Here is a 25,780-nt window from a genome sequence, read left to right as displayed (position 1 = left end):
CAACCACGGGTACATTGATGTGACATGGTTCGAGACGCGTTTTTACGACGTTGCAATTCTCTTTTAAAATAATAATAATAATAAAGCGGTAAAAAGTTAGAATTTGCACATAGGTTCAACATGTATTAAAATCAGATAAATAAGCCGAATATGACAGTTGAGCGACCGTGCTAGAACCACAGAACTCGGAAATGCCCAACACCTTCTCCCGGGTTAACAGAATTCCTTACTCGGATTTCTGGTTTGCGGACTGTAATACAGAGTCAATCTTTTCCTCGATTCGGGATTCAACCGGTGACTTGGGACACCATAAATCTCCCAAGTGGCGACTCTGATCTTAAAATAAACAAATCCCGTTTCGATTGTCCTTTAATGGAAAAACTCCCTTATATTTATACCCTTTACATGGGTGTAGGTAAAAAGGAGGTGTGACAGCTCTGGCGACTCTGCTGGGGACCAAGAACCCAGAACTTTTGGTTCAGGGTTCAGAATTCGAGCTTATAATAATTGTTATATCTGGCTTTGTTTATTATCTGATTTTATTACATGTTTGGGCCTAATGTGCTAAATGTTGCTTTTACCGCTTTGATATTATCTGAACTGTATATATAAACTGCTATGAAATCCCTCTCTTCTCTCTCTTGAGGAGTGCACGCTGGTCGTGACTTCTTTCTGTTAGTGTCCTATTCCAAATAGAACGAGGTTCGGATAAGTTGCAAAATTGGATGATCTTTTGGTTACCGGTATGCAGCCCCCCCTCGGCTCGAGTTGTCCGCTCGGGTAAGTCAGGTCTAGAACAAATAAATCTAGGTTTTAAACCTAGTATAACAATACCTCATGCCGGATCCCTAGTAGGAATGCTTGTTTGCATCATGTGCATTTTGACTTTGGGGACTCAATACAGGGGTTGGGTCCGTCTAGGACAGGTGTACCCAAAATAACAGACCATCTTGATGCATCCTATGTGCTAAATGTTGCATTTCTTTGAGGGTAAAAGGGTCATTTGGCGGACTAATGATAGTTGAGGGCAAATGAAAAAAAAAAAAAGAGGGTGAAGTGTGAAGATAAAGCGAGTGGGGCCTAATTATGTTTTCTATTACATTTTGTTAAGAGAAAAGAAAAAAAAAAGAGCTTGGAAAATTCAAAAGATTTTTATACTTTTTCATCATTTTTCAAAAATCAAAAATCAAAAAAAAGGGAAAAAGAAAAAAAAAAGAGTTTACATGTTTCATCATTTTTTCAAAAAAAAAGAGAAAGAAAAAAAAAACATATTTTCTCTAAATTAGTTGTTATTTTTACTTCTCGCCCGTATCCTATCAGCCCGAACTACGGGAATTTGATTCTCGTCTCTCGGGGCGGGATACGTAGGCAACCCACATAGGGGCCGGTCTTCCAAGTAAATTTTAAGTTATTGGCTTTGCGGGTTCCTAGCCAAATTTTGTACTTCTAGCCACCTTTTCGGCCACATAAGCTATTTTGCAAAAATAGCCTCAACCATGTCTTGCATGTGTCTAGTAAGGAATGTTATTGTCTCATCTAGTGTCAGTTTGAGTTTTTTTTCATACAGGTGTGGAACTACTTACCGGAGTTTGAGCATGACAGAGCCCTAGGACATCTAGTCAGGATCGCTTATTCAGGAGTGGATTAAAAGAAGATTTTTTTAATGTTTTGAGTCTATTTTTTTATTTTATGTCGTTTTTACCTTTTAGTTTTGTACAGTAGTGTCGAGTTTTATTATTATTATTATTATTATTATTATTATTGTATTTTCTATTTTGCATTTGAAAATAGGTGTAATAAATCAAAAATCCAAAAAAAAAATTGCGTTTTATATTTCCGTTAGGAATTTTCTTTAGAATACTAATTGTAGAAATGAAAAAAAAAATTGAGGTGGTTTTTCCTTTAGGCAATTAATATCTAGAACTTAAAATAAAAATTATTTTTATATTTCCTTTACTATATAAGGACCAAAATTCAAAAAAAAAATATTTTAGTACCTCTTTAAATGTTTTATTTATGATATTAATTCCAAAATCCAAAAAGATTTTCTTTTGAGGTTCTCCTTTGGAAATTAATTAAAAAATAATTTTTTTTTTATTTTCATTAGAACTTTACGATATTGTACATAGAAGAAAAAGACAACATACTTTATCTTTGGTTTATTTTCAGAGTTTCTCTTTTAGGCAATCAAAATTGAAATCTAAAAATATTTTTTTTTATCTTTTTCATTGCTTGTTTCGAAATCTTGCGTCAAGATATCAAATGAAAATTTAAAATATATTTCTGTGGTTTTTTCTTTAGATTTTCTTCCTAAAAAAAAGATAGTCAAAAAATATTTTTTCTCTTCTAGTATATTTCCTTAATAGAGTATTTGTTTCAAAAGAAAGAAAAAGAAAAAAAAACATGTCGGTTAAGCTTGAGCTTAGAATAGGTCATAGAACATTAAGTCGAGAAAATTCAAAAAAAAAAATTGTTTCTTTGATTTCTCTCTTCTCATCAGAGTAGTCATTAAGGTAAAAAAGAAAAAAAAGAACGTTAGTTTGTTTGCTTTATTCTCGATTTTCCAAAACTACGCAAAGATCTGATTCATGCGGCGTCATGATACGTAGGCAACCTACATAGGGTTCGATCGAATCATTTTATTTTTTTAAAAAAAGAAAAAAAAAGAAGGACAAAAAGGGGAAAAAAGAAAAGGAAAAAGGTGAAATTATGGGACGTGAGAAATGAGAGGAAAGAAAAGAGTGATAATTAGAAAGAAAAAAAAGAGGAAGGAAAATGATCAAGCAAGTGCTAGAAAAGCAAAGAAAAGGGAGGTTGAAATGAACAAATTGGGATGATGCCAAGTGACCTTATGACCCTCGAAGTCATTCTAGAACCGTTAATTGTGGCTAGGTGCATTGCACGCAATGTGATATTTTTATTGTTAAATGCCCTAACGCTAACGTGATGGCCTCATTTTGTTATATTCATAGCAGAAGGGTGGTTGGTTTGTGGTTTTTAAAGTGGTAACTCTTCTCTACAACACAAAGTCAAAAGGCAATGGCAGACAACAACAGAACTGAGTTGGTTGATACCGGTGCCCAAAAGCAGTTGGTTGAAGAGGTAGAGATGTTAAGACAACACATGGCGGACATGTATCAGGCTTGGATGACTGGGAAGGCACCACCCCCGCCACCACCTAGCTTCCTAGATGCTGCCCTTACCCAAACTCCGGACACAATGCCAGATGATCCTCCATACTCTCCAGATCTACCCGTTTATCACAACTTTCCCAACCACCCTAGTAGCTCCATCACTCGTCCTCCAACTATCTTTTCCCAAAAGTGCCCTCCTGTCATATCCACTATTCCCAACAATGAATATCCACTCAAAGCTCATGACCAAAACTACCCCGTAGAGGTTGCCTACAAGGTTCCTGACTCATACAAGAAGAGCCCTCGGGATAAGCTTCATGTTGAAAATGAAAGGTTCACAGGAAGAGAAGGGAAAGAAGGGATACCTAGGAGGCTGAAAGGCATAGAAAAATCCTTGAAGAACAAACAAGGAAGGCAAGACCAGGGTAGCATGGCTTACAAAGAACTGTCTGTGTCCCCTGACAATCGCCTGCCCGCGGGGTTCAAAGTGCCAAAATTTAACTTGTATGATGGGTGTGGAGATCCGGTAGCCCACCTGAGGGTCTATTACAGTGAAATGAGAAGCGTTGGAGAGAAAGATGTCCTGTTGAGGGAATATTTTAGTAAGAGCCTAACTGGGGCAGTTTTGGACTGGCATATTCGTCAAGATGTTGGTAAGTGGCCTACATTGGGAGACATGGCTCAAGATTTTGTTCGATACTTTCAGTACAGATCAGGCGTTACCCCAGACCGCTCCTCCCTATCTAGAATGAAAAAGAAGCCGGAGGAAAGCTTTAGAGAGTTTGGGCTCAGATGGAGGGAACAGGCTTCTCGAGTCAATACCCCGATTGGTGAAGAAGAAATGGTTGAGCTTTTCCTACGAGCCCAAGGGCCCACCTACTTCAGTTATTTGATCCCGACCTTAGGAAAGCCTTTCAAAGATATGTTAAAAATGGGGGAGCTAGTAGAAGAGGGAATCAAGTCAGGCAAAATCATGAGTTGTTCGAAAGACATTCAAAACATCCCAGTAAGCTTGGGTGGAAGAAAGAGAAACAGAAAAGATGATCCGATGGGCTTTCCCGATCAATACTTCCAGCCTTGACATCGTCCCCATGGATATCCTGATGCACCTGGTGATCCTCCCCAATGCCACTTCTCTCCACGGAACTCCCAAAATTGTACATCACTCTCTCAGTACCCAGCTCCACAAAATGCCTATCCGCCCCCACGAGCCTATCGAAAACCCCCTGGATCAGGTTTCTGGGCCAATCAAGCATTTAAGAATGAGAGGTTGCTGAAAAAAGAAAAGGCTTTCACACCTATTGGAGAATCATATGTCATTTTGTTCCAAAAGTTGAAGCAATTGGACATGTTGAAGCCGATTCGTATAAAAATGTCAAACCCTCTGTCAAAGAAGTTTGATTTTTCTCAAAGGTGCGCATATTGCTCAAATGCCTCGGGGCATGACATAGAGAAGTGTTGGAATCTGAAGAAAGCAATTCAAAAGCTTATTGATGCAGGTGACATTGTCGTGCAAAATCCAGACGCAGCAGACACTAACCAAAGTCCATCGCCTGCTCGTAATGAGACGCATATGGTGAGTATGATTTGTTTTGAAAAGGAATATGAAAATTCTTCTGAGATCCTCGAAGGTCCACGCGCTGCAAAGTTTTCAGTGCTATCAAAGGTTGATCTTAAGAACGAGCCAATAAAGGGAACCCAAAAGCAATTTGTTAAGAACAATGTGATGGAAGTTTGTGAAGGTCCTAGTAATATTGATGCGGAATTCAGTGGCTAAGATGCCGAGCTTGGCAATTGAAAAGATTCTCCTTTCTTGGTTAGCCGGGGAGGAGTTTTGGTGGTTTATTTTGTTGTCATTTCTGTTGTCCGGGTTATTTCAGGGTTGTAATCCGGATATTGTCTGGTGACTCAAACGCTTCTATCCTTTTATTTTTCCTAGTTTGTTTAGTCATAGTAGCCCGTCTAGTGTTGTCTAGGTTTTTTCTAGGTTTGTAACCCCAGTTTAGTTTGCTTGTTTTGTTGTTCAAACCCTTTCACCATCTGTCTAATGCAACTTTCTGTTCTCTGTTATTTTTAGTCATTTTTGTTTCGTTCTCTTTTCTTTTTATAGTTCTTTTCCTATTGACTCTAGTGACATAACATGCACGCGTAATTCTCAGCCTGGTCTTAAAAAGGTTAGTTTAGTCATGAAGCAATGAAACAATTTGAAGATGATAGGGACATTTGAAAAAAAAAAGTAAAAGCATTTTGAGATCACTTCAAGCCCGAGTTGTGAAACTGGGGCAGGTAGAACAAAAAGAAATACTGTTGAAACGCATCCTGCCGCATCAGGTTAAAGCTAAAAGAAAGTTTGCCCCAAATTGGTAGGGGTCGTTCATCGTAATGAGAGTGTTGTCCAATGGTGCTTCGTACTTAACAGATGTAGAAGGCGAATGCGTGGATATGGTCATCAAGGCTAGCGCAATCAAAAGATGTTACGAATATTTTCTTTGGTTTGTTTAATTGTGTTGTTTGTACTTGGCATGTTTTGAATATTGGAATGACGAAGGCATTTTGTTCTGCTATTTAAACACCTTACCCTTCGTTACCCCTTTGAGCCTTGTTTATTTTCTTTCATACCCCTCTTTCGGAATCAGTAGCAAAGATCAGAAACATAAGCGTGAAAGATAAGTAAAGGAAAAGGAGAAAAGAAAAGAACAAAAAGGGAGAGAAGAAAAATGAAAATAAAAAAAAAAGAACGAAAAGAATGATAAGTAAAAAAAACAACAAAAAGAGAAAAAGAAAGCAAAAAAGAGAAAGCAAAAAAGAGAAAGAAAAGAAAGAGAAAAGAGAAAATCACAACAACAAAGTAATTCCTATGTCATGAACTACGTTCGACCTGATTCCTTTTAAGGATACGTAGGCAGCCTCACGGTTCGGTCTCATCAAAATAAAAATCCAAAAGTCCCCAAGCAAAGAAACTGGGGCAGAAGTGGTGGTTGTGGTAGGAAATCTGATTTCGAAAGTTGTAATTTTGAACCCATTCAAATTGTTTTGAGCCTTTGATATCCTTTCTTTCTAACTCTATCCAAAAGCCCACATTACGGTCCAAAGAAAGACCTTCCGATCAGTCTTCGAGAGATGTCAAGTCAAGGAAGTGGAGGATTCATATCAAGGGTAACACTCTGGTCCAAGCAGGAAAAGTAATGAAAATGAGAGAGTCTTATCGGTGAAAACCCTCACAGGCACCGTAAGGCTATGGGAGTTGAGAGAAATAAAAATGAGAGAGTCTTATTGGTTAAAATCTTCACGGGCACCTTGAGGCGACAAAAGTTGATAGAAAGAATCAAATGAGAGAGGCTTGATGGTGAAAACCCTTTGGGCACTACAAGTCGAAAAAGATTGTAAATCAGATTGGATAATCGGAGCATTGAAGCCCAGTTTTACGGCTTAGAGGGTACAACAATAGTTGAACATCAGACTTGCTTGACAGAATAGGCCACAAGTGCATGTCATGGTCGTTAGAGTTGGTATCCAATCTGATAGGTTTCTCATTTGTAGTTTTCTTGTTAGGAATCATCTTTTTCCCTTGTCCTTTATTCTGTTTCTTTTGTCTGTTTACTTCCTTTTTCTGAGTCTGTTTGGTCCAAACAAGTGAGAAATGACTTCAAAATTTTCCATCAGCTTTCCAAGTGCACAAAATGAGATCTGGCTAGCACATCAAAGCATCATAAGTCAGTAAAGAACAACAAGCGCACTGAACTGGTAACAATCAACTTGCTTTGGGATCCTTGTGAAATACAAAGCTTTGGTACATATCAATCCATAGACAATGAAACAAATAGAGGGTGTTAGGTGAACGGATCAAATGTATCTTCTGTGTTAAGATTGACAAAAGTGGTTAACTAGTGGCAAGCGAGGTCTTCCAAGCAGAAATCAAAGTTATCATGGCAAGCGAGGGAGCAGTAGACCTCAAGGCCAGGGCTAGTGGTTTAAGTCAAGGAAGAACAGCATATACACTGAGTTGGTAACAATCAACATGCATTGGGATCCATGTGAAATACAAGGGAAAAAAAGAAGGTGGTAAACCAGTGACAAACAAGATCTTCCATGCAGAAATCAAAGCTATCATGGCAAGAAATGGAGCAATAGACCTCAAGACCAAGGCCAGTGATTTAAATCGGGAAAGAACAATGTGTACATTGAAGTTGGTAATAATCAATATATCGTGGGGATCATATGAAACACAAAGGTTTGGTAGATGTCGGTTCATGAGCAATGCAACAGATAGAAGGTATTGGGTCTGAACGGATCAGAGGTATTTTCTGTGATAAGGGTGACAGAGAAAGTGGTCAGTCAATAAATAGGCAAGGTCTTTCAAGTTGAAACCAAAGTTATCATGGGAAGTGAAGGAGCAATCGCCTTCAAAGTCAATGCCACAAAGCAACCACCATATTTACAAACTGACAAGATTTTTCTTTGATTTGAAACAGGGGCAGAAAATTTCGAAGAAACCCTCCGTGGAGAAAAGCAGTCACCAAACAGGTTTGATTTTTTATTTTCAGGACTCTCCTGGAAAATGGGACCTAGTTTAAAGTTCAGAAATAGCATAATCTAGCATAAATGTATCCCAAAGGAATATAAGTTGGCTTAGAAGTTTGCATGTTCGAGATAGGATTCAATTAGGAGTTTCCAGGACCTTTCTGAATAATGGGACTTAGCTTTAAGATTTCGATTAGATAAAAACATTTAGCGTAAACTCTGTTGTAGGGTAGTATAATTCAGACATGAAAGTTGTCACCCTTAAGATAAAATTTGACATTTGATTTTCAGGACCCTCCTGGATAATGGGAAGTAGTTTAAAGATTCTCTTAGATAGCAAGATTTAGCAGAAGTCACACCTGTAGAAAATATAACTTAGATTTAAAATTGTCATTTAGTTAAGAGTTGTCAGGACCCCCCTGCATAATGGGACCTAGCTTTCAAATTCTTAGTAATATTTGGTAATATGATTAGTTTAACACTCACATATGTGCCTAGTTACCAAACTGGGGCAGAAAAATTTTCTTTGTTTGTCTATTTTTGTTGAAATCAGGTACCCACTTGGAGAACAGGGAGAAGCAGTTCAGTTTAGCAGTCAGGAGCCCACCTGGAGAGCAGGGAATACTTTCAAATGCAGCAGTCAGGAGCCCGCCTGGAGAGCAGAGAATACATTTCAAGTTCAGCAATCAAGAACTCGCCTGGAGAGCAGGGAATACAATTCAAGTTCAGCAATCAGGAGCCCGCCTGGAGAATGGAGGTATTATCTTTAAGTTGTTTATTGAAGTCAGGAGCCCGCCTGGAGAATGGAGGTATTATCTTTTTAAGTCGTAGTAGAAGTCAGGAGCCCGCCCGGAGAGCAGAGGGTTACAACAAAAATCCCCAGCATAAACTCAAGTGCAGAAGTCAAAAGAGAGGCAACAATGGTCAAAGGAAGATAATTCGCGTGTCGAAGGAGAAACAATTCAAATTTCACAAGAAAGAAAGAAACATCAGAGGAAACACAAGCCAACAAGAAAGCAAGGCAACAAGAGCAAGTTTGAAGATCTAGATAAGATTTTGTAATTCCTAGTTTAGTCTAGCTTCTTGTTTTCTTTTAGCATGGTGTAATAAGGAGGCCAGTAAGCAGGTAGCAGCAGCATCAATAGTAGTAACAACAAAACCATAGCTTCATGGTAGTCCCAGCTACCGAAACTTCCTGAACTACATTGACCTGATTCCCTTTTAGCCAGGGATATGTAGGAAACCTTTGAAGCAGAGGTTCGGTCAAATCTTTCAAAAAATGCTTCACACGGAGTAGCCGAACGGGCAAAAATCGCTCGTATCCGCTCACTTTATCTTTGCACGAAAACTCTTCGTGTTTCCGGACAAAGAGGGAAATCTGTGAGCACGTGATTTTTGCCCTATGAGAATTACTCCCAGACATTCAAAATAAAACAATTTTCCTTTGTGTGCAATTTTGAGAATTTTTGTGGTATTTTTGGTTAAGTATTTGTATTTGTCTGTGCGTATTTATTTTGTTTTAATTAATGAAAAATACAAAAAATTACATGTTTTATGTGCATTTAGGATCTAATTTTTACAGATAGGATTAATTAAGTAACTCGTTTTACAAAAATAAAAAAAATCACAAAAAATATGTACTTTGCATTTTTTTAGCATTTGATGTCGAATTATGTGATTTTATTGTTAATTGGTATTTAATTATAAGTAATAAATGTTATTAGAAGATAATTAGTATTTTTAATTTGGGTTTGTAATTTAATCTAAAATTTTAGTTAGGAAATAAGAAAAAAAAGAAACAAATAAGAAAGATGGGAAGTGAAATTCGGACCAGGCCCATGCCGAAATGACCAAATCCAGCCCAAAACAACTCCATACCCGGGCCAAGTCGTCAAAATCTCACAGACATGCAAAACGACGTAGTATGGTGATGGAACTACGTCGTTTCAACGTCAATCGATCCCAGCCGTCCATCTAGCCCTCATCCAACGGACACAACTCAGTACCCATATCCAAAAGTCAAACCCGACTCGTTTACTAGAGATTGATTCGGTCTCAAAAGTGTCTAAACGACACCATTTCGTTAAGTGAGTTGATCCGAGCTGTTGATCTTAATTGATCCAACGGCTAGGATTCAACCTCTTGCCCAGTATATAAATGATCCAAACGAACCCCACCCTTCTTAGAGCCCCCACCCCACTCTCGTCTCTAGCAATTCAGAGACAGCTCTGTCTCTCACCACCTTGCACCGCCGCCCTCCGCCCACCGAAAATTGCCTCACGGCGGTTCCGGTGGCCCAAATCGTCTCAAAGTTACACCCTAGCCTCCCTTCCACCTCCTCATTCCAATTCCACACTCCATTAACCTCGAATCATCCTATAACTTCTCGAATCTTCGATCGAAGATCCCCGTCCCAAACCTTAGCCTGTCCGCTTAACCCCAAAATCACACCCAATAATCCCCTTGACCTTTTAGTCGCTAATCCCTAACCAAATTGGCTCGAATCCGAGTAAAACTCGTCGAATGGCGGATCTAGGGTTCAACGGTTCGAGACTGTTTCGAAGCTGTCAGGGTTGAATGGGTTCTAGTTAGTATTATAACCCTATTTCTGACGAAATAGACGTATAATGCTAACTGGAATTCAAGTTCGAAAGGGCATGTTGGTGGGATCCGAGAAAAGAACAGTAAGTTCTTCTTAGCTTCTTCTTTTCCTTTTTCTATATGTTTATTTGTCTGTGTTAAGTTGTAATTAGTCGCTTCTTTAGGTTTTCAGTTTAACTTAATTCTTAATCCAGTAAATATTCCGCCTCTTTTTCTGATTCTGGTCAGATTAAATACTCCAATGTTCGTTTGAGTAGTTCAATCGATTATTCGTTTGCCTAAATTAGGTTCGTTGTAATTCGTCTTTGTCCGTTATTTTCTCCCTTCTCCATCAGACCATTTACTTAGTCCAGTTTTCTTTTGTCAATTAATAACATATGTTATAAATAGTTTCGTCGATTAATTCATTCTTGTTTGTAGACCAGTAGTTTTCGTCAAATAGTTTGATGTCGAGTGTTGTATGTACTGATCCTTAGACACTTAGCTTCAGGGCTCATTATCAATATACTGACAGTGATCCTGCATTTTGTATAGATTTGACTTAGAATTGTGTTAGCTTAATCCATGTATCAACGTGATTTTGATTCAGTTTCAGCTTCAGCTTCAATGATTTTGTTGGGTTCTGTGTGGTGTTAATATGATTTTGATTTAAATTCAGTCCATTTGTTCCAATTAGAATTCAGCTTTAGTCATTCAGTTGTTAGGCATTTGATAGGCTGGATTGGTTATAGCTGAGGTGTTTAGAGTTTAAATTCAGTTCATTTAGATAATTGAATTAGGAATCAGTGTAGTTAATGGTTAGTTGAATTGGTCGTACTGGGGTAGGATAGGAATTCCAGGTAACTCATGGGATAATTGGGAAGTTTGAAATTAGAAAATGGCTTAGTTGAATATTCTGTCAGAAAGTACTAATGGACCATTAAATTATTCTATTTGCTTAATGATAGTGGGGAACAAGACATAATGGTATGGGGGTAATGATAAAAGCTAAAGGATACACATAGTAGAGGAATATTACAAGCTGGAAAGTAAAAGAAACATGGGGGCAATAATAAAATATCTCTCTTACAACTGTAAAGAAAAAAAGGGGGCTGGAAAGGGGTTCAAGAGTTGGGTATAAATATGGGGGATCAATTTTAGGTAGGGGAGGGAAGAGAACATTTTGGAGAGTATTGTAAGAGCATTGTTAACAGAATCTTTGAGGCTGAAAATAGGCTGAGAATATAGGCATACACACTTGGGTTCTATTGTTCCATTCAGGCCAGGTCTTAGATAATATTCTTAAAAGTTATAGCATTCAACCCTGAAAGGAGCTACTGTTCCATAAAAAAAATGTTGTTACATTGGTTTAGAGTTTCATGCTAGGTAATTTTGGTCAATGTTGAGTAGATTTTCGATTGAGTTTTGTTGCTGTCGAGATTTCAAAGGTTTTGAGACAGCTTGAGATGAGTTTGGGTCTAGTGTTGCAGTAGTGTGTTTTTCTGATTTCATTCTGAGGTCATTTGAGCTGTTTAAGGTTGAGTGTCCCGGTTTTGACTGGTTTCAAATTCACCTGGGTTTGCTGCATATGTTACTAGGCTATTTGCGGATTGCTGTTTGTTGTTGCTGTGTTATCTGCTGTTGCTGACTATTCCTTCTCCTCTTCTTGTATTGCCATTTCCAGGTACACAACTTGATCCTGGTTAATTGTGAACTGAAATGTGAAGAATTGCATAGAAACTGAAGCATGAGATTATGTGATTTAGTCATTTGATTTATGTATCAGAATGTTTGATTTCTTAATGTATTAAGACCTTTGCTTGAAGTTATACAAGTAGGACTGAATTAGTTATGTAATAATAAACTGAAAAACAGTTGGTATTAGCATGGACTGTTAATTGTTTTGCCCCGAAATGTATGTAAGTTTTCTGCTTTAGTTTGAGTGTTAGTTGTAATTAGGTTCAATATAAGTTGGTATAATAAGTTAGGTTAGCTTCAACCAGTTTCCTATCATGTGTTTCCTTTGTAAATATGTTTGAAAAGCCAAACCAACAATAAGATAAACTTTCAGTAGTTATCTTTCCTTTCATTTGTAATTAAAAGGAATTTGGGGTATCTCATTTCACATCTGCTCTAATAACTGGAAGCCGAAAAAAGAAAGCATAACTTACAAAGAAAAATGAGTCCATTGCTTAATTATGTTTGATTAAATGACGAACACATCGGTGAGCCGTTTCGTGGCTTGCCCGGCTACAAGGGTTCGACTCCTTAACCTCGCCTGGGCGGTTCCGCCCCATCCAACTTGGGTCCCGTCTCAGGCCCAATACCATGCCCATTAATGTGACTAAGTTCATACATCTTCTTAAACTGGACCTTAAGCTTTTGAGCACTTTAATTAATTTTTTTTTCTTTGAGAGACAAAAAATAGAAAATCATAGTCACTTTAGGATCGACCTTTGAATAAAAATGAGACGAGCCTCGCCAAATAAAAATGCAACTCTGCAGGGCCCTCAATAAATGGTTAAAATAAAACATTTAGAATTTGGGACGGGCCGTTTAGTGAATTTTACGGCCTTCCCCAAAATAATAATGTGTTAGTCTCTTTGGGCGCGTATTTTAATAACATTACCTCCCAAAACTCGGGTGCACATTTATGTGACCCAAATCCAAATCTCAACGGAGTCGAGATGTTTCAACAACCACGGGTACGTTGATGTGACGTGGTTCGAGACGCATTTTTACGACGTTGAAATTCTCTTTTAAAATAATAATAATAAAGCGGTAAAAAATTAGAATTTGCACATAGGTTCAACATGTATTAAAATCAGATAAATAAGCCGAATATGACAGTTGAGCGACCGAGCTAGAACTACGGAACTCGGGAATGCCTAACACCTTCTCCCGGGTTAACAGAATTCCTTACTCGAATTTCTGGTTCGCGGACTGTAATACAGAGTCAATATTTTCCTCGATTCGGGATTCAACCGGTGACTTGGGACACCATAAATCTCCCAAGTGGCGACTCTGATCTTAAAATAAACAAATCTCATTTCGATTGTCCTTTAATTGGAAAAACTCCCTTATATTTATACCCTTTACGGGGTGTAGGTAAAAAGGAGGTGTGACATATATGATTTAACTACACAGGTTTATTTTGTAGTCTTGTCCTAGCCTCGTCACTACTTCGCCGAGGTTAGGCTAGACACTTACCATCACATGGGGTCGGTTGTGCTGATACTACACTCTGCACTATATGAAGATCCTAGTGCAGCAGCTTTTGGACCACAGTAATGGTGTTGTCTTCAGTCCATTCAGGCGACCCGAGGTAGTCCTGCAGGTGTCCGCAGGCCCTAGCGTCTCCTTCTATCTTTCTATATTGTTTCTTCTATGTATTTCTGAAACAGCTTGTATTTATCTTTCGGACCCTTATTTGTAGTACTCTTAGACAGTCTGTGAAATTGTGATACCAAATTCTAGGTAGAATTGTACTTAGACTTTCGCAGTTTGTATTAATCCAAATTATCAAATTCCATCTTCCGCATTGTTTTTGTTATCATTATTTCCCTGTTTTTGTTATGTTGTTTGGGATTGCTAAGGTATTAAAAATGAAAATGGTGAATTAATTGGACTAATTGGCTTGCCTAGATTTCACTAATAGGTGTCATCATGACTCCCGAGGGTGAAAAATCCGGGTTGTGACAAGTTGGTATCAAAGCTCTAGGTTACTTAGGTCTTACAATTCATGGACAGGCTTAGTAGAGTCTGAGGGATCGGTACGGAGACATCTGTATTTATCCCCCATAGGCTACAGAGTTAGGAAAAACTTCACATTTATTCTTTCATGTCGTGTGGTTTGGTTTTTCAATGCTAATTGAATTTCTACTTTGTTCTTTCACAGATGGCGAGAACATGCACTTCCTCATCCACTGATCAACAGCCCGAGCCCCTAGCAGCAGCTCCCACAAGAGGCAGAGGGCGAGGCCGAGGCCGTGCTAGAGGCTGAGGTAGAGGCAGAGCTTAGCCCAGGGTAGCAGCACCAGCGGCGGAGCCTCAGGTTGAGTTTGATGATGAGGTTCCGGCCCAGGCAGTTCCAGTGGGCCCAACTCAGGTCCCAGAGGGGTTCATTGCTACCCCAGTACTCCAGGATGCTCTGGTCCGTCTAGTGGGCCTTATGGAGAGTGTCACCCGGGTAGGCTTACTTCCAGTAGCACCAGCCGTCTCTCGGGCCAGAGGAAGAGCACAGACTTTCGCTACTCGCACTCCGGAGCAGATAGCTCTCCAGTTTCAGACTCCAGTAGCTTAGCCAGTTGGAGCAGTTTAGCGGGGTGTGGTAGTTCAGACCGGTGATGGAGCAGCTATGTCTGTTGATGCCTTATAGAGATTGGACAAGTTCACTAAGCTCTTCACTACCACCTTCAGCGGTGCATCTTCTGAGGAACCCCGGGATTATTTAGACAGCTGTCATGAGGTTCTCAAGAACATGGGGATAGTGGAGACCAATGGGGTTGACTTTACTTCTTTTTTCTTATCTGGATCTGCCAAGACTTGGTGGAGAGATTATTGTTTGGCTAGACCAGTTAGGTCACCAGCTTTGACTTGGGATCAGTTTTCTCAGCTATTTTTGGAGAAGTTTCTTCCTGTCACTCAGAGGGAGAACTATCGAAAGCAGTTTGAGCGTCTCCAGTAGGGTTCTATGATTGTTACTCAGTACGACACCAGATTTATTGATTTGGCACGTCATGCTCTTCTTATAATTCCCACTGAGAGAGAGAGAGTGAAGAGAGATTAATTGAGGGACTCGTTCAGCCTATTCGATTGTAGATGGCTAAGGAGACGGGGAGCAAGATTTCTTTTCAGGATGCGGCCAATGTGGCCAGGAGAGTTGATATGGTTCTATCACAAGGGAGTGGTCAGAGGTCTGACAAAAGACCTCATCATTCTGATAGGTTCAGTGGTGCCTCATCTAAAGGCAGGGATTCTTTTGGTAGAGGCCATCCTCCTAGGCATTTTTAGTTAGCACTGCAGGCTTCTCACGGTGCCCCAGGTGGTCATGGTTCTCACATGCAGTATTCTGACAGCAGTCCTATAGTGCATTGCCAGCTCCTATCAGTGCACCTCCGCTTCAGAGTTTTCACGGTCGTCAGTTCCAGCAGTCTAGGGCTTGTTTTACTTGTGGAGACACGAGGCACATTGCTAGATTTTGCCCTCGAGCACCGAGCAGTTCTCAGCACCACGGTTCCCGTGCCATGGTTCAGGCACCGAGTGTTCCACCGCTCGCCTAGCCAGCTAGAGGTGGAGGTAGGGGTGCTAGAGGTGGAGGTAGGGGTGCTAGAGGTGGAGGTAGGGGTGCTAGAGGCGGAGGTAGAGGTATTAGAGGTGGAGCTCATGCCGCTAGAGGTGGAGGCCAGCCAGTAGGAGGCCGTCCCAGAGATGTAGTTTAGAGTGGTGGGGCCCAGCCCCGATGTTACGCTCTTCCAGCCAAGACTGAGGCTGAGGCTTCCGATGTAGTTATCACAGGTACTGTCCTGGTTTGTAGTAGAGATGCTTTAGTTCTATTTGATACAGAGTCTACATACTCCTATGTGTCATCTTATTTTGTACAGTATCTGGTCATGCCTAGTGATTCTTTGAGTGCTCCTGTATATGTGTCTATACCGGTGGGTGATTCTATTATGGTAGATCGTGTCCATCGTTCATGTATAGTTGTGATTGGGGGTCTTGAGACTCGAGTAGATTTGTTACTTTTGGACATGGTTGATTTTGATATCATATTGGGGATGGACTGGTTATCACCTTACCACGCTATCCACGTGATTTTTGACCCTCCCCGAGAATTTTCACATTTTTGCGTGAATATGTGAAATTGGGTCTAGTATAGCTATTTTAACTATTTTTACTTTATTTCGTTGCAAAAAGAAAAATTACAAAAAAAGGTATATATATAAATTTTAGTTTATGTATCCCTCATAAACTTGAAAAAATCAAAAATTGCACTTTATTTTGGTACTTTATATAAATTCGAAAATTACAAAAATATAATTCTATTAATGTTTTGTAGTCGTTTTAATTTTGGAAAAATACAAAAAATATTACTTTTTATTTTTGTCTTTATTAAAAACGAAAATTACAAAAAAATAGTTTTATTAATATTCTATAATCATTTTAACTTTGAAAAATACAAAAAATATTATTACTTCATATTTTATCTTAATATTTAAGAAAAACGAAAATTACAAAAAATAGTTTCATTAATATTTTGTAGCTATTTTAAATCTTTAAAAAAATATTTTAAAAATATATAGTTTTGTTGAATACTAGTCTTATTTTTGGTAGTTATTTTCGCTTACATAGGACTAGTTAAGCAACGTGTTCCTATTTCTCGGGTCCGGGCAAAAGAATAATATTCGGGTTTAAACTACCCGGTTTTAGGCCTAATTTTCGGACCTAGCCCATAATAAACAGTGTCCAGGACACATGGGGAACCCCACCACGCGTGGGGGACATATGCCTTGAACCCCACCACGCGTGGGCTCATTTTTTGAGGGCAAAACATTACAAATACACGGAAGAAAACAAAAAAACAGAAAAAAATTTTGGAACGAAAAAAAAAAAAAAAAAGGAAACAAATACTACTGTTCAGCTTCTTCTTCATAAAAGAAGAAGAAGCAAAACCCTACAAAAAAAAGGACTACTGTTCAAACTTCTTCTTCAGAAGAAGAAGAAGGAGAAAACTCCAGCGGCCCAGCGTCCATAACCACCAGCACCACCTCCGTCGTCAGCAGCCCTCACCCCGTCGTAACTAAAACCAGTCGCGACAGTGACGACCATCGCCTTCCTCCTCCTTGAATCCGCCATTGTTGCCATTGCGAGCTCCGCCATCGTCGACCACTGACCACCAAGCTTCCAACGAACCTCCATCGTCGCAACCCCAGTCCGGAACATCACCCAAACCACCCCGTCACATTCCCTACTGCCTCACGACCACCTGACCAACTCCCTCATCACCACCGTCCAAACACCATCGCCCTAACACCATAACCAACAAAAACAACCTCCATCACGAACCAGTCGCACCTCCGTCAACCACCATTGCCATCCGCCACGAGCTCCAGCTCCACCCAAACCAGTCCGGCAAGTAGCATCGTCAAAACGTCAGTAGCCCTCCTCTCCCTCACGTCCAAAACCAGTCGCGACACTCCCTCACGCCGGAACAACCATCACTGCTGTTCCGTTCAGCTCCCCCACGCCCAAATGACCGCCTGGAAAAGTCGGTTGTAGCCATGACTCATTGTTAGTCCGTTCGGGTTCGAGTTTCCGACACGAGCTATTCCGTCCGAGCTTTGATAACCTTTTCTATGGTTTCCCGGTCGAGGTTATCCGTAGAGGTCGCTGTAGGGGTTCGGTCCATGGCTCTATGCGTTTCTGTTTATTCAGGTTAGTAAGCCTCGATGTATTGGATTAAAGAAATTTTACGTTCAATGTTTGAAGTTGCAATATATCAATTGATATGATAATTTTCTGCTTATGTTTCATCGTATGCATTTTAGTTCATTTTTTGTGTTATGTTATTATTGTTTACTTGATGTCATTTGATTTAGTTGTATTAGTAATCCTAAGACACCGTTTGACGTTGATTCGCTCGTCCCTTCATTGTCTTAGTTTATTTGGACAAAATTAGTATTAGTACCTGTTGTTACTACGCCCGAAACACTCATTCGCTTAACTTCTTTTATCAAATCTTGACAAGTTACGAGATTGTAGTTGTAAAGAAGCCGTAAGGTTTAGTATTGTTAAAGGCGTAAAAATGGTATTTTTTTTAAAAAAAAAAATAAAAAATAAAAAATATAAAATAAAAAAAAAAGAATAAAATGAGACGAGCCTCGCTGAATAAAAGGGACAAATTGCGGGGCCCTCACAAAATATATGTATTAAATACTTAGATTCCGGGATGGGCCGTTTAACAAATTTCACGGCCCTCCCCAAAAATAATAATGCGCTAGTTGCTTTAGGCGCGCCTTTAATAATGTTATCTCCCTAAACTCGGGTGCACATTTATGTGACCCAAGTCCAAATCTCAACGGAGTCGAAATATGTCTTTAGTCACGGGCGCATTGATTGTGGCGTGGCCCGAGATGCATTTCATGACGTTGCAAATTCTTAAAAAAAAAATAAGAATGAGATGAGCCTCGCCGAATAAAAATACAGATTGCGGGGCCCTCAGTAAATACTTGTTTAAAATTACTTAGAATTCAGGAGGGTTGTTTAGCGAATTTCACGGCCTCCGCAAAATAATAACGCGATAGTCTCTTTAGGCGCACCTTTAATAATCTATTTTTCTTAAACTCGGGTGTGCATTTCATGCGACCCAAATCCAAATCCTAAAACATCAAATAAAATATGTTTCGGATTGTGGGTGCATTTCATGTGACACAGTCCAAAGATATATTTTAAGCGATGTTCACATTCTTGTAAAAACAATAATAATAAAGCGGTTAAAAGATAAATTTGCACATAAGTTCATAGTGTATTAAAAATCAGATAAATAAGCCAAATATAACAGTTGAGCGACCGTGCTAGAACCACGGAACTCGGGAATGCCTAACACCTTCTCCCGGGTTAACAGAATTCCTTATCTAGATTTCTGGTACGCAGACTGTAATATAGAGTCATTATTTTCCTCGATTCGGGATTAAAATTGGTGACTTGGGACACCCTAAATCTCCCAAGTGGCGACTCTGAAATAAACAAATAAATCCCGTTTCGATTGTCCTTTAATTGGAAAAAACTCCCTCTGCCCCCTCGGGCGCGGAAAAAGGAGGTGTGACACTCCTATGTGTCATCTTATTTTGTACAGTATCTGGTCATGCCTAGTGATTCTTTGAGTGCTCCTGTATATGTGTCTATACCGGTGGGTGATTCTATTATGGTAGATCGTGTCCATCGTTCATGTATAGTTGTGATTGGGGGTCTTGAGACTCGAGTAGATTTGTTACTTTTGGACATGGTTGATTTTGATATCATATTGGGGATGGACTGGTTATCACCTTACCACGCTATCTTGGACTGTCATGCCAAGATTGTTACCTTAGCCTTGTCGGGGTTGCCTCGTTTAGAGTGGAGAGGGACTCCTGGTCATTCTACTCATAGTGTTATCTCATATATGAAGGCACGGTGAATGATCGATAAGGGATGTTTGGCCTATTTGGAATATGTTTGTGAGGTGAGGTTCCTTCTATGGATTTTGTGCCTGTTGTTCGTGAGTTTCCTGAGGTGTTTCCTTCAGACCTGTCAGGTATGTCACCCGATAGGGATATTGACTTCTGCATTGATTTGGCTCCAGGCACCCAGCCCATTTCTATCTCGCCGTATCACATGGCCCTGCCTGAGTTGAAAGAATTAAAGGAGCAATTGCAAGACTTGCTTGATAAAGGATTCATTAGGCCTAGTGTCTCGCCTTAGGGTGCGCTAGTGTTGTTTGTTAAGAAGAAGGATGGATCGATGAGGATGTGTATAGATTAACGGTAGTTGAACAAGGTTACAATCAAGAATAAGTATCCATTGCCGAGGATTGATGATTTGTTTGATCAGCTTCAGGGTGCCAAGGTATTTTCGAAGATTGACTTGAGATTTGGCTACCATTAGTTAAGGATTAGGGCATCTGATGTCCCTAAGACAACTTTCTGCACTCGGTACGGGCATTATGAGTTCTTGGTGATGTCATTCGGGTTGACAAATGCCCCAGCAACTTTTATGGATTTGATGAACCGAGTGTTCAAGCCTTACTTGGATTCGTTCGTGATAGTCTTCATTGATGATATTTTGATCTATTCCTGAAACCGGGAGGAGCATGAACAGCATCTAAGAGTGATTCTTCAAACTTTGAGAGATAGTCAGTTGTATGCTAAGTTTTCGAAGTGTGAGTTCTGGTTGAGTTCGGTTGCATTCTTGGGTCATGTTGTATCAGCAGAGGGTATTCAGGTAGATCCGAAGAAGATAGAGGCAGTCAAGAACTGGCCTAGACCCGCATCAGCTATAAAGATCCGAAGTTTCTTGGGTTTGGCAGGCTATTATCGTCGATTTGTGGAAGGGTTTTCATCTATTGCAGCCCCGATGACCAAGTTGACCCAGAAGGGTACCCAGTTCAAGTGGTCGGACGAGTGTAAGGTGAGCTTTCAGAAGCTTAAGACAGCTTTGACTACGGCGCCAGTGTTGGTTTTGCCCATAGGTTCAGGGTCATATACAGTTTATTGTGATGCATCTCGTATTGGACTTGGTGTGGTGTTTATGCAGGATGACAAGGTCATTACTTATGCTTCGCAACAATTGAAGATTTATGAGAAGAATTATCCATTCCATGATTTGGAGTTAGCAGCCATTGTTCACACACTGAAGATTTGGAGGCATTATCTGTATGGGGTGTCATGTGAGGTGTTCACGGATCACAAGAGTCTGTAGTACTTGTTCAAGCAAAAGGAGCTAAATTTGAGGCATAGAAGGTGGTTGGAGCTATTGAAAGACTATGATATCACCATCTTATATCACCCGGGGAAGGCCAATGTAGTGGCCGATGCTTTGAGTAGGAAGTCAGCTAGTATGGGCAGTCTTGCATATATTCTGGTCGGTGAGAGACCGCTTGCCTTGGATGTTCAGGCTTTGGCCAATCAGTTCATGAGGTTGGACGTTTCTGAGCCCAGCAGTGTGTTAGCTTGCATAGTCGCTCGTTCTTCATTATTTGAGCGTATCCGAGATCGGCAGTATGATGATCCTAATTTGTGTGTCCTTAGGGAGACGGTGCAGCACAGAGGTGCCAAGCAGGTTACATTGGGAGATGATGGGGTTTTGAGGCTACATGGTCGAGTTTGTCTGCCTAATTTGGATGGACTGCGAGAGTTGATTTTAGAGGAGGCACATAGTTCCCGGTACTATATTCATCCGGACGCCGCTAAGATGTATCATGATTTGCGGCAGCATTATTAGTGGAGGAGGATGAAGAAGGATATTGTTGCATATGAGGCTCGGTGTTTGAATTGTCAGCATGTAAAGTACGAGCATCAGAGACCTGGTGGTTTGTTCCTGAAGATCGAGATTCTTGAGTGGAAGTGGGAGCGTATCACTATGGACTTCGTTGTTGGACTCCCGCGAACTTAGAGGAAGTTCGATGCAGTATGGGTTATTGTTGATAGGCTGACCAAGTCAGCACATTTCATTTCTGTTGTAGTCTCCTATTCTTCTGAGAGGTTAGCTGAGATCTATATGTGGGAGATTGTTCGTCTTCATGGTGTGCCCGTGTCTATCATTTCGGACTGAGGTACGCAGTTTACCTCACATTTCTGGAGAGCAGCTCAGCGTGAGTTGGGCACAGGGGTTGAGTTGAGCACAACATTTCATCCTCAGACGGACGGGCAGTCCGAGCGCACTATTCAGATTTTGGAGGATATGCTCCGAGCTTGTGTCATTGACTTTGGAGGCTCGTGGGATCAGTTCTTGCCTTTAGCGGAGTTTGCCTACAACAACAACTACTAGACGAGTATCCAAATGGCTCCTTATAAGGCTTTATATGGTAGGCAGTGTCGGTCGTCGGTTGGATGGTTTGAGCCGGGAGAGGCTCGGTTGTTGGGTACGAATCTAGTATATGATGCCTTGGACAAGGTCAGGATCATTTAGGATAGGCTTCGTATAGCTCAGTCCAGGCAAAAGAGTTATGCCGACCGTAAGGTTCGTGATATGGCATTCATGGTTGGCGCGCGGTGTTGCTTCGGGTGTCGCCTATGAAGGGCGTGATGAGATTTGGGAAGAGGGGCAAGCTTAGCCCTAGATTCATTGGCCCGTTTGAGGTTCTTGATCGAGTGGGAGAGGTGGCTTACAGACTTACATTGCCGCCGAGCTTATCAGCCGTGCATCCAGTGTTTCATGTGTCCATGCTTCGGAAGTATCACGGCGATCCATCCTACGTGTTAGACTTCAGAACTGTCCAGTTGGACAAGGACTTGTCCTATGAGGAGGAGCCGGTAGCTATTCTAGACCGACAGGTTCGTCAGTTGAGGTCAAAGAGTTTTCCTTCTGTTCGTGTTCAGTGGAGAGGTCATCCTGTTGAGGCAGCAACCTGAGAGTCCGAGTCTGATATGCAGAGCCGATATCCCCATCTTTTCTCCGACTCAGGTACTTTCTTCTATGATCTGAGGCCTTAAAAACCTCTTTTGCCTCACACTACAAGAAAAGTAGGATATGACGACATTTATTTAATGACATTTAAAATAAATGTCGCAAAAAAGGGGATTTTATGACATTTATAAGAAAGAGTTGCAAAAATAAAGACATTTAATACAAAATGTCACGGTTATAGTGACATTTATTTCAAATGTCATAATATTTGTCAGTAATTAACAACATTTATAACAAATGTTAGAAATTTCTCTACATTTTTTCCAGTAATTAAATGAAAATTTTAGTATTTTATCTTTCCCTCCCATTTTTCCCACGACAATCACCTATTCCGTCCCATAAGTGAAAATTTAGGGCATAATGAATTAAGTAAAAAACCCTTATCTATCGAAGTTTAGGAATTGCGGTCGCCTCTGCCCAATTTATCTCTCTCTCACCGTCACCGGCAACCATTCCAGGTAACCCAACTCATCTCTCTATGTATATATATACACTCTCCTATCTCTTTTCTGAATTCTGGGTTTTCTATTTTAATCGGAGATCTATGTTTCTACGAAGGATTTCCACCCTTGTAAATTTTTATTTTTATTTAATAAGATTCAAGAACAAAATTTTCGAGTGTCGTCATTCATAATTGACGTCTTGTTTGCTATTTTTTATGTTTATTTTTTGTTTTGAAATTTTTGCCAATTAATATTTGCTTTAATTTTGACTTTTGGGTGGAGCATTAGGGTATTATATGCAAGGCTGTAATACATATTTTTTTCACCTTATGCTTGTGAACTAATTCTATGACGCAGGACAATTTTAGGAACTACCTTCGTTTCTGGCCAACTCTATTTTCAGTTTTTAATTTAGATTTTGTATCTGCTAAGTGCACTACAACACTTCGCTATTATGACATGTTGGACACTGAGAAGAGTATAAATTTTAGCATTGTATTGTTAAATTTAAATTGGATATTCGAGTTTGAGTTCTGTTTAGAGGATTGCTTTTCGACCTGCTTTGAAATGAGATAGCAGATTCACATGAATGACCTGTGGGTTCTGGCTATTAAACTCTGTTTCGTTGCGATTTCAGGTAATCCAATGTTTCATTGGGATTTCAAGTAGTTCAAATTTATGGTTCAGTTAGGAAGATTTTTCTTAGCCTCTTTTGCATAGCACGACACACTTGGCCTTCTAGTCAGGTTGGATTGATAATTCTTTCAGGTTTCATTTACATCTTATTTTTAAGTTTGCACTTTGATTTGTGTATTATGGGCCATTATTCTTATCTAGGATGAGATGGAAAGAGCTTGTGAATTGTTCATTTGAACATTCATTGACTAATAGGCAAAATGTGTGCTCTTGCATGTCATATTCTTAATATACTGTTGCTAAAATAGTCCTTGGCTAATTTAATGAATATATTAAGTATAAATGTGAATTTTCAGCCAAGAAAATGGTCCTAGATTACTTTTTGAATTTGATAGTGATTGTAATTTAACTCTCTTGCCCGACAGAGAAAGAGATATAAAGTTGTGGTAGCAGATAGATTTCTTCTCCATAAAACAGCACCTACAAGGCATTTCTTCTTTCATATTCTTTGTATGTCATATATGTGGTTTTTTCTTTATGTGGTGCTCTTTTGGTTAAATACTTCTGTGTATCTTTATTTCTGCTCAATAATTTGATCATTTACCATGTATCAACTCTTGACTCCGAGCTCAATTTGTACATACAAGGGAAGCCTTTCCTTAGAGTCCAGGAGTAGTGTTGTATAACTGGTTATAGGATTCAAGTTCTTTTTCTCTTTAATGTTGTTGTCCCTCTTAAATTTTTGAGAAAGAGCTGAGGTTAATATTGTTAAGTAGCAATTTATTCTACTTCTCAGGAACAATTATTAGCATTCTTAATTTACTGAAAGAACATTTATTTCTTTAGGATCAACTTGTAAATTCTGCTTTTTCTAGGAAGTTCGGTCTCTGAAGTCTTGTGTTTGGTGTTTCTCTAAAATAGCTTGATAATCAAATTTAAGTTTTGAATAGTCTAATTGTTTTTTGTCAGGTTAACATAATCAAGAATTGCAAACAGTGAAGCTGGCATGGAGAAAAATAAGAGGGTAAATTGTGAAAAAGTATAGAAGACACTCTTCTTTCTCTTTATTACTATATAGTTAGAATTTTTTTTATGTGGACTTCTTGTACAGTATTTTTGGTGGATGTGAGATCAATTACTAGCCAGGGAGTGCTCGACTTTTGGAAAGATGGTTCCACAGAGCTTTATTGCATAATTTATTCTGGAAGTTAAAGGGAATTAGCTCGGAATAGGAGTGATCTTAACATAGGTGTATGATGGATTATGTCTTTTATGATTTAATTAGTTTTAAGATTTGTCTTTTTTGATTTAATTAGTAATGGAGAGATGATTTAATTTGATGCCATCTAAATTGTAAGGAGTACGCTTATTCGGTCATCACTTTAATTTTTTTTTTTTGATACAATAATAAGAGTTATTTTCTTTAGATATATGTTGTATTTGTTACATTGATATGGTGTTTCATATTTATGAAATTACAGACTTGATAAAATATTTATGTCACTATGAAACAACTAATTTTGTATTGACATTAACCTTAATGTTGAAAATTTTGATATGACATTTCCCAAAATTCATAAATAAATGTCGTGAATCTTTTATTTCCATTCTAATATAAATGTCAGAAATATGATTGTGACATTTTAAAAAGGCTATAAATACATGTCGCAAATGTTTTACCAACATTAGGCTAAATGTCATAAATTTCAAGTGAATTTTATAAATGTCACAAATAAATGTCGCAAATCTCTTACCGACATTAACATAAATGTCGGAAAATTCCCGACACCAAAATTTACGACATTTAGTACAAATGTAAATTAAATGTCGGTAAATAAATTAACGACATTTAAGTGACCTAATACGACATTTATTTAATGTCGTCGTTTCCTTACTTTCTTGTAGTGTCACCTTGATTTGCGTGTGTAGTCCGGGTGTGTATCCGGAAAACCATTATGTGAAAATCTGTGAAAAATGAAAAAAATTGCTTTTAAAATGAATTTAAGTTGACTTCGAACAACATTTTGGGTAAACGGACCCGGACCCGTGATTCGACGGTCCCGGAGGGTCCGTAGGAAAATATGGGACTTGGGCGTATGCCCGGTATTGAATTTCGAGGTTCCAAGCCCAAGAAATAAATTTTTAAAGAAAATTATTTTCTAGAATATATAAGAGTTTTTGGAAATGAAATATATTTGAAATTGATGGTATCGGGCCCGTATTTTGGTTTCGGAGCCCGGTACAAGTTTGAAATAATAATCAGGTTGAATCTGTAAAATTTGGTAAAGATCGGAATCAGTTTGG

General features: G+C 39.2%; 1 long non-coding RNA gene across 1 annotated transcript; it reads left to right on the top strand.

Moving 5' to 3' along the window:
* Positions 1–22,681: 22,681 nt before the first annotated feature.
* On the top strand, positions 22,682–24,906 carry LOC104209994 (uncharacterized). Its single transcript, XR_706752.2, has 3 exons — positions 22,682–22,855; positions 23,478–23,586; positions 24,446–24,906. It is a non-coding gene; the product is annotated as an uncharacterized lncRNA (long non-coding RNA).
* Positions 24,907–25,780: the final 874 nt, after the last annotated feature.

Source organism: Nicotiana sylvestris, chromosome 9 (assembly GCF_000393655.2).
Source record: "Nicotiana sylvestris chromosome 9, ASM39365v2, whole genome shotgun sequence".
Classification (NCBI taxonomy): Eukaryota; Viridiplantae; Streptophyta; class Magnoliopsida; order Solanales; family Solanaceae; genus Nicotiana; species Nicotiana sylvestris.
This window is presented reverse-complemented; position numbering and strand designations above follow the sequence as displayed.